Source organism: Sorex fumeus, unplaced genomic scaffold (assembly GCF_029834395.1).
Source record: "Sorex fumeus unplaced genomic scaffold, SorFum_2.1 ptg000083l, whole genome shotgun sequence".
Taxonomy (NCBI): Eukaryota; Metazoa; Chordata; class Mammalia; order Eulipotyphla; family Soricidae; genus Sorex; species Sorex fumeus.
The window spans coordinates 3,833,831-3,842,392 of NW_026606140.1; the positions used below are offsets into that span (position 1 = coordinate 3,833,831).

The following is an 8,562-nucleotide window of genomic DNA, read 5'->3' on the forward strand; positions in this document are numbered from 1 at the left end:
GTTGCAGAATCCAGGTCACTAACCATAGTAGGCAATACAATTTTAGAATGTAACATACTTGGGCTGGAGCGATAGCACAGTGGTAGGGCGTTCGCCTTACAAGCGGCCAACATGGCCGACCCGAGTTCGATTCCTCCGCCCCTCTCGGAGAGCCCGGCAAGCTACCGAGAGTATTAGATATGCCAGACACAGTAGCAACAAAGTCTCCAATAGAGACGTTACTGGGCCCGCTCGAGCAAATAGACGATCAATGGGAGGGCCTTTACCTTTTACCATACATACTGAGGTAAATTTAGCCTCTTTTAGAAGTCATTGGATTGAATGTGTTTTTTTTTTAAATTCATTAAGGTGCCTCTTTTTCTTGACTTTGTCCATTAATATTTATCCATATATGCCTTTGCAATAACTAGATTGTGAAAAGATAACAAGTGTTGTAACAATAATCCATTGTTTGAGGTGCTTGCAGTTGTCTTAAAAAATTAAAGTATTGGGTTTTTTTTTCCAGAAAAAAATGATTTTTTTTATCAAGCAAATTTCCTCTCAGGAAGTTTATTCATGACACTATTTAATTTCTCTCCTAAAACATGAATTGTTCCATCAGTCTAACACAGCCCAGGATTTCTGTCTTCGTATTAAAAGATGAAGCTTAGAACTGGATCAATTGTCCCTTTCTCTTTTGATCGCCTCCCAGTTCAAAATGCTTGCACCTCTTAATGGCCAGCATTCTCTTAGATCTGCAGTTGGGCTCGACACATTCAAATATCAACACAATCTTCTTTGGAGTTTTAGCCTTCTTCCGGAAAATAGGCTTAGTTTGACCTCCGTAACCACTCTGCTTCCTATCATAACCACGCTTTCCCTGAGCATACAGAGAATCCTTGCCCTTCTTGTACTGTGTGACTTTGTGGGGCTGATGTTTGCCACATTTCTTACAAAATGTCCGGCGGGTTTCGGTACGTTCACCATGCTTGCGGCAGCGGTGTCTGCGAGGAAAGGAATGATTTCTGAAGAATGGGTTATGTGGACAGGAAAATGAAGTGCTGAACATGGTTCAGAGGATAGCCAATTGAACAGTATGGCTACGAGTCTGAACAGGCCGCGGAAAAGCAGCATTAGGTTACTTGGATATTCAACTGTGGTGTAAAGAAAACCTGCCGGGAATAGAGATTCAGATGAATTCCAGATTGAATGAATGAATGAATGAATGGAACTTTCTGTAGTGGAGATAGCAATGATATCTGAAGTCTGGCTTCTGCGGACAGGAAAATGAAGAGCTGACGACTGTTGATTGGACAGCCAGTGAACAGAATGGCTTCAATTGTGAACAATCCGCTGAAAACCAGCATTGCATTACTTGGACATTCAACAGTGGTGTAACGAACGCCTACCAGGAGTGGATATTCAGATGCATTCCAGATTCGCAATGAATGAATGGAACATTCTGTAGTGGACTTTCAAATGATTCCTGAAGGCTGGGTCGTGTGGACAGGAAAAAGAAGAGTTAAACACTGTTGAGTCTATAGCCAATAAAACAGCATGGCTGCGAGTATGAAAAGGCCTCTGAAAACCAGTATTGGGGTACTTGCACATTCTCCAGTGGTGTAACGACAACCTGCCGGTATTGGAGATTCAGATGAATTCCATATTCACAGTGAATGAATGGAACATTCTGTAGTGGAGTTTACATTGATTTTTGTAGTCTGGATTGTGTGGAATGGAAAATATAGAGGTGACCAGTGTTGAGTGGATAGCCATTGAACATCACGGCTTCGATTGTGAACAGACCACTGAAACCAGCATTGCGTTACTTGGACATTCACCAGTGGTGTAAGGAAAGCCTGATTGGAGTGCACATTCAGATTGTATGGAACATTCTGTAGTGGATATGCTGATGATTTCTGCAGGCTTGGTTGTGTGGACAGGAAAATGAAGATCTGACCAGCATTGAGTGGATAGAATATTGAACAGCACGTCTGCCAGTGTGAACATGCCGCTGAATACCAGCATTGGGTTACTTGGACATTCACCACTGGTGTCACGAAAACCTGCCTGGGGTGGAGATTCATATGAATTCCAGTTTCAGAGTGACTGAATGGAACATTCTGTATTGTAGGGTCCAATGTTCTCTTAGGTCTTGGTTGTGTGGATAGGAAAATGAAGAGCTGCCCAGGGTGGAAAGTGTAGCCAGTGATCAGCAGGGCTGCGAGTGTTAACAGGCTGCTAAGAACCAGCTTTCGGTTACTTGGACATTTACCAGTGGTTCAACAAAGACCTAACTGTAGTACAGATTCAGATGAATTCCAGAATCTCAGTGAATGAATATAACGTTCTGTAGTGGAGATTTAAATGATTTCTGAAAGCTGGGTTGTGTGGACAGGAAAATGAAGAGCTGACGAGGGTTGAATCGATAGCCAATTGAACAGAACGGCTGCAAGTTTGAAAGGGCCGCTGAAAACCAGCATTGCGTTACTTGGACATTCACCAGTGGTGTAATGAAAAACTGCCGGAAGTGGATGTGGAGATGAATTCCGGATTCGCAGTGAATGAATGTAACATTCTGTACTGGAGATAACAATGATTTCTGAAGTCTGGGTTGTGTGGACAGGAAAATGAAGAGTTGACCAGGTTGAATCGATAACCAATTGAACAGAACGGCTGCGATTGTGAACAGGCCGCTGAAAACCACATTGGGTTACTTGTACATTTAAAAATGGTGTAACGAAAGCCTGATTGGGGTGCACATTCAGATTAATTCCAGATACGCAATGAGTGAATGGAACATTCTGAAGTGGATATTCCAATGATTTCTGAAGTCTTGGTGTTGTGGACAGGAAAATAAAGAGCTGACCAGGGTTGAGTGGATAGCCAATTGAACAGAACGGATGCAACTGTGAACAGGCCGCTGAAAACGATCACTGGATTACTTGGTAATTCACCAGTGGTGTAACGATACTGCCTGGTGTGAAGAGTCAGATGAATTTCAGATTCGCAATGAATGAATGAAACAATATGTAGTGGAGATTCCAATCTTCTCTGAAGCCTGGGTATTGTGGAAAGGAAATGAGAAGCTGACCAGGGTTGATTGCATAGCCAATCTAACAGCACTGCTCCGATTAGGAACAGGCCGCAACAAACCAGCATTGGGTTACTTGGACATTCACCAGTGGTGTAACGAAAACCTTCCGAGAGTGGATGTTGAGATGAATTCCAGATTCGCAGTGAATGTATGGAACATTCTGTAGTAGAGTTTCCAATGATTTCTGAAGGCTGGGTTGTGTGGACAAGAACATGAAGATCTGACCAGCATTGAGTGGATACCAATTGAACAGCACGTGTGCGAGTGTGAACATGCCGCTGAAAACCAGCATTGGGTTACTTGGACATTCAATAGTGGTGTAAGGAAAGACTGCCTGCAGTGCAGATTCCGATGAATTCCAAATTCGCTGTGAATGAATGGAACATTCTATATTGGAGATAACAATGATTCCTGAAGCATGGGTTATGTAGACCGGAAATTGCAGTGCTGAGCAGGGTTGAGTGGAGAAGCAGTTGAACAGTATGGCTACGAGTCTGAACAGGCCGCTGAAAACCAGCATTGGGTTACTTGGACATTCATCAGTGGTGTAACGAAAACCTGCCGGGAGTAGAGATTCAGATGAATTCCAGATTTGCAGGGAATGAATCGTACTTTCTGTAATGGAGATTACAATGATATCTGAAGTCTGGATTGTGTGGACAGCAAAAGGAAGATATGACCAGTGTTAAGTGGATAGCCAGTGAACAGCACGTCTTCGAGTGTGAATAACCCACTGAAAACCAGCATTGCATTAATTGGACATTGACCGGCAGTGTAATGAAAGCCTGCTGGGAGTGGAGATTCAGATGAATTCCAGATTCGCAGTGAATTAATGGAAAATTCTGTAGTGGAGATTCCAATGATTTCTGAAGTCTGGATTGTGTGGACAAGAAAATGAAGAGCTGGCAGTGTTGAGTGGATAGCAAGTGAACAGCACGGCTTCGAGTGTGAACAGACCACTGAAAACCAGGATTGCGTTGCTTGGACATTCACCAGTGGTGTAACGAAAGCCTACCGGGATTGGATATTCACATGAATTCCAGATTCGCAGTGAATGAATGGAACATTCTCTAGTGGAGATTCCAATGATTTCTGAAGTCTTGGTTGTGTGGATAGGAAAATGTAGAGCTGCCCAGGGTGGAAAGTATAGCCACTGAACATCAGGGTTGCAAGTGTGAACAGGCTGTTGAGAACCAGCTTTTGGTTACTTGGACATTTACCACTGGTTCAACAAAGACCTACCTAGAGTGCAGATTCAGATGTATTCCAGAATCGCAGTGAATGAATGGAACATTCTCTAGTGGAGATTTAAATGATTTCTGAAGGCTGGGTTGTGTGGACAGGAAAATGAAGAGCTCACAAGGGTTGAATTGATAGCTAAATGAACAGAACGGTTGTAGTTTGAAAGGGCCGCGGAAAATCATCATTGTGTTACTTGGACATTTTCCAGTGGTGTAAAGAAAAACTGCCTTTAGTGAAAGTTTAGATGAATTCTGGATTTGCAGTGAATGAATGGAACATCTTGAAGTGGAGATCACAATGATTTCTGAAGGCTGGGTTACGTGGACAGGAAAATTAAGGACTGAACAGGGTAGAGTGGATAGCCAATTGAACAGCATGGCTACGAGTCTGAACAGACCAATGAAAACCAGCATTGACTTACTTGGACATTCACCGTTGGTGTAATGAAAACCTGCCGGGAGTAGAGATTCAGATGAATTCCAGATTCGCAGGGCATGAATGGAAATTTCTGTAGTGAAGATTCCAATGATATCGGAAGTCTGGATTGTGTGGACAGCAAAATGAAGTGCTGACCAGTGTTAAGTGGATAGTCAGTGAACAGCATGGCTTCGAGTGTGAACAGAGCTGAAAAGCAGCATTGCGTTACTTTGACATTCACCAGTGGTTGTAACGAAAGCCTGCCTAGAGTGCAGATTCAGATTAATTCCAGATTCGCAGTGAATGAATGGAATATTTTGTAGTGGAGTTTCCAATGATTTCTGAAGGCTGGGTTGTGTGGACAGGAAAATGAAGAGCTGACCAGGGTTGAGTGGATAGCAAATTGAACAGCACGGCTGTGAGCGTGAAAAAACCACTGAAAACCAGCATTACTTTACTTGGACATTCACCAGTGGTGTAACGAAAGCCTGCCGGGTTTTGTTAGTGGAGATTCAGATGAATTCCTGATTCGCAGTTAATTAATGGAAGATTCTTTAGTGGCGATTCCAATGATTTCTGAAGGCTGGGATGTCTGGACAGGAAAATGAAGAGCTGGCCAGTGTTGAGTGGATAGCAAGTGAACAGCACGGCTTCGAGTGTGAACAGACCACTGAAAACCAGGATTGCATTACTTGGACATTCAGAGGTGGTGTAAGGAAAACCTGCCGAGAGTGGATGTTCAGATGAATTCCAGATTCGCAGTGAATGTTTGGAACATTCTGTAATAGAGATTCCTACGTTTTCTGAAGGGTGGGTTGTGTGGACAAGATAATTTCGATCTGACCAGCATTGAGGGTATAGCCAATTGAACAGCACTTCTGCAAGTGTGTGCATGCCTCTGAAAACCAGCATGGGGTAACTGGGACATACAATAGTGGCGTAATGAAAGACTGCCTGCAGTGCAGATTGCGATGAATTCCAATTTCACAGTGAATGATTGGGACATTCTGTATTGGAAATAACAATGATTTCTGAAGTCTGGTTTATGTGGACAGGAAAATGAAGTGCTGAACAGGGATGAGTGGATAGCCAATTGAATAGCACGGCTACGAGTCTGAACAGGCCGCTGAAAACCAGCATTAGGTTAACTGGACATTCACAAGTGGTGTAACAAAAACCTGCCGGGAGTAGTGTTTCAGATGAAATCCAGATTCGCAGTGAATGAATGGAACTTTCTGTAGTGGAGATTCCAATGATATCTGAAGTCTGGACTCTGGACAGCAAAATGAAGAGCGACCAGTGTTAAGTGGATAGCCAGTGAACAGCACGGCTTCGAGTGTGAACAAACCATTGAAAATCAGCATTGCTTTACTTGTATATTCACCAGTGGTGTAACGAAACCCTGCCGCGAGTGGATATTCAGATGAATTCTAGATTCCCAGTGAATGAATGCAACACTCTGCAGTGAATGAATGCAACATTCCAATGATTTCTGTAGGCAGGGATGTGTGGACAGGAAAATAAAGAGCTGACCAGGGTTGAGTGGATAGCCAATTGAACATCACGGCTGCGATTGTGAACAGGCCACTGAAAACCAGCTTTGGGTTACTTGGACATTGATTAGTATTGTAACAAAAGCCTGATTGGAGTGCACGTTCAGATTAATTCCAGATTCGCAATGCGATTGTGAAGAGGCCGCAAAAAACAAGCCTTTGGTTATTTGTACATTCACCAGTGGTGGAACGAAAACCTCCCGAGAGTGGATGTTCAGATGAATTCCAGATCCGCAGTTAATGTATGGAACATTCTGTAGTAGAGATTCCATTGATTTCTGAAGGATGGGTTTTGTGGACAAGAAATTTAAGATTTGACCAGCATTGAGGGGATAGCCAATTGAACAGCACGTCTGCGAGTGTGAGCATGCCTCTGAAAACCAGCATGGGGTTACTTGGACATAAAATAGTGGTGTACCGAAAGACTTCTGCAGTGCAGATTGAGATGAATTCCAAATTCGCAGTGAATGAATGGAACATTCTGTAGTTGAGATAACAATGATTTCTGAAGGATGGGCTATGTGGACAGGAAAATGAAGTGCTGAACAGGGATGAGTGGATAGTCAATTGAGTAGCACGGCTATGAGTCTGAACAGGCCACTGAAAACCAGCATTGGGTTACTTGGACATTCACCAGTGGTGTAACAAAAACTTGCCGGGAATAGAGATTCAGATGAATTCCAGATTCACAGTGAATGAATGGAACTTTTTGTACTGGAGATTCCAATGATATCTGAAGTCTGGACTGTATGGACAGCAAAAAGAAGAGCTGACCAGTGATAAATGGATAGCCAGTGAACTTCACTGTTTCGAGTGTGAACAAACCACTGAAACCAGCAACGTGTTACTTGGACATTCACCAGTGGTGTAACTAAAGCTTGCCGGGAGTGGATATTCATTTGAATTCCAGATTCGCAGTGAAGGAATGGAACATTCCGTAGTGGATATTTCAATGATTTCTGAAAGTTGGGTTGTGTGGACAGGAAAATGAACAGCTGACCAGCACTGAGTGGATAGAATATTGAACAGCACGTCTGTGAGAGTGAACATGCCGCTGAAAACCAGCATTTGGTTACTTGGACATTCCCCACTGGTGTAACAAAAACCTGCCTGGAGTGGAGAGTCAGATGAATTTCAGATTCAGAGTGACTGAATGGAACATTCTGCAGTCGAGTCTAAAGTTTTGGTTGTGTGAATAGGAAAATGTAGAGTTACCCAGGATGGAAAGTATAGCCAGTAAACTGCAGGGTTGCGAGTTTGAACAGGCTGTTGAGAACCAGCTTTCGGTTACTTGAACATTTACCAGTGGTTCAACAAAAAACTGCCTGGAGTGCAGATTCTGATGTATTCCAGATTCGCAGTGAATGAATGGAACATTCTCTAGTGGAGATTTATATGATTTCTGAAGGCTGGGTTGTGTGGACAGGAAAATGAAGAGCTGACGTGGGTTAAATCGATAGCCAAATGAACAGAACGGCTGCGAGTTTGAAAGGGCCTCTGAAAACCAGCATTGCGTTACTTGGATATTCACCAGTGGTGTAACGAAAAGCTGCCAATAGTGGATGTTCAGATGAATTCCGGATTCGTAGTGAATGAATGGAACATTCTGTAGTGAATATGCCAATGATTTCTGAAGGCTGGGTTGTGTGGACAGGAAAATGAAGAGCTGACCAGCATTGAGTGGATAGAATATTGAACAGCACGTCTGCCAGTGTGAACATGCTGCTGAAAACCAGCATTGGGTTACTTGGACATTCACCACTGTTGTATAGAAAACCTGCCTGGAGTGGAGAGTCAGATGAATTCCAGATTCGGATTGACTGAATGGAACATTCAGTAGTGAAGAGTCCAATGATTTCTGAAGTCTTGGTTGTGTGGATAGGAAAATGAAGAGCTGCCCAGGGTGGAAAGAGCAGCTAGTGAACAGCAGGGCTGCGAGTGTGAACAGGTCGCTGATATCCAGCTTTCGTTTACTAGGACATTTACCAGTAGTTCAACAAAGACCTTCCTGGATTGCAGATTCAGGTGAATTGCAGATTCGCAGTGAATGAATGGAACATTCTGTAGTGGAGATAACAATGATTTCTGAAGGCTTGGTTGTGTGGACAGGAAAATGAAGAGCTGACCAGGGTTGAGTGGATAGGCAATTGAACAGCACAGCTGCGACTGTGAACAGGCCGCTGAAAATGATTAATGGGTTACTTGGTCATTCACCAGTGGTGTAACGAAACCTACTTGATGTGAAGACTCAGAAGAATTCCAGATTTGGAGTGA

At 43.3% G+C, this 8,562-nt stretch overlaps 1 pseudogene; it reads right to left on the minus strand.

Annotated features, from left to right (window-relative positions):
• Positions 1-619: 619 nt before the first annotated feature.
• LOC130039192 (60S ribosomal protein L36a-like) lies at positions 620-993 on the minus strand (annotated as a pseudogene).
• Between the last annotated feature and the right edge of the window lie 7,569 nt (positions 994-8,562).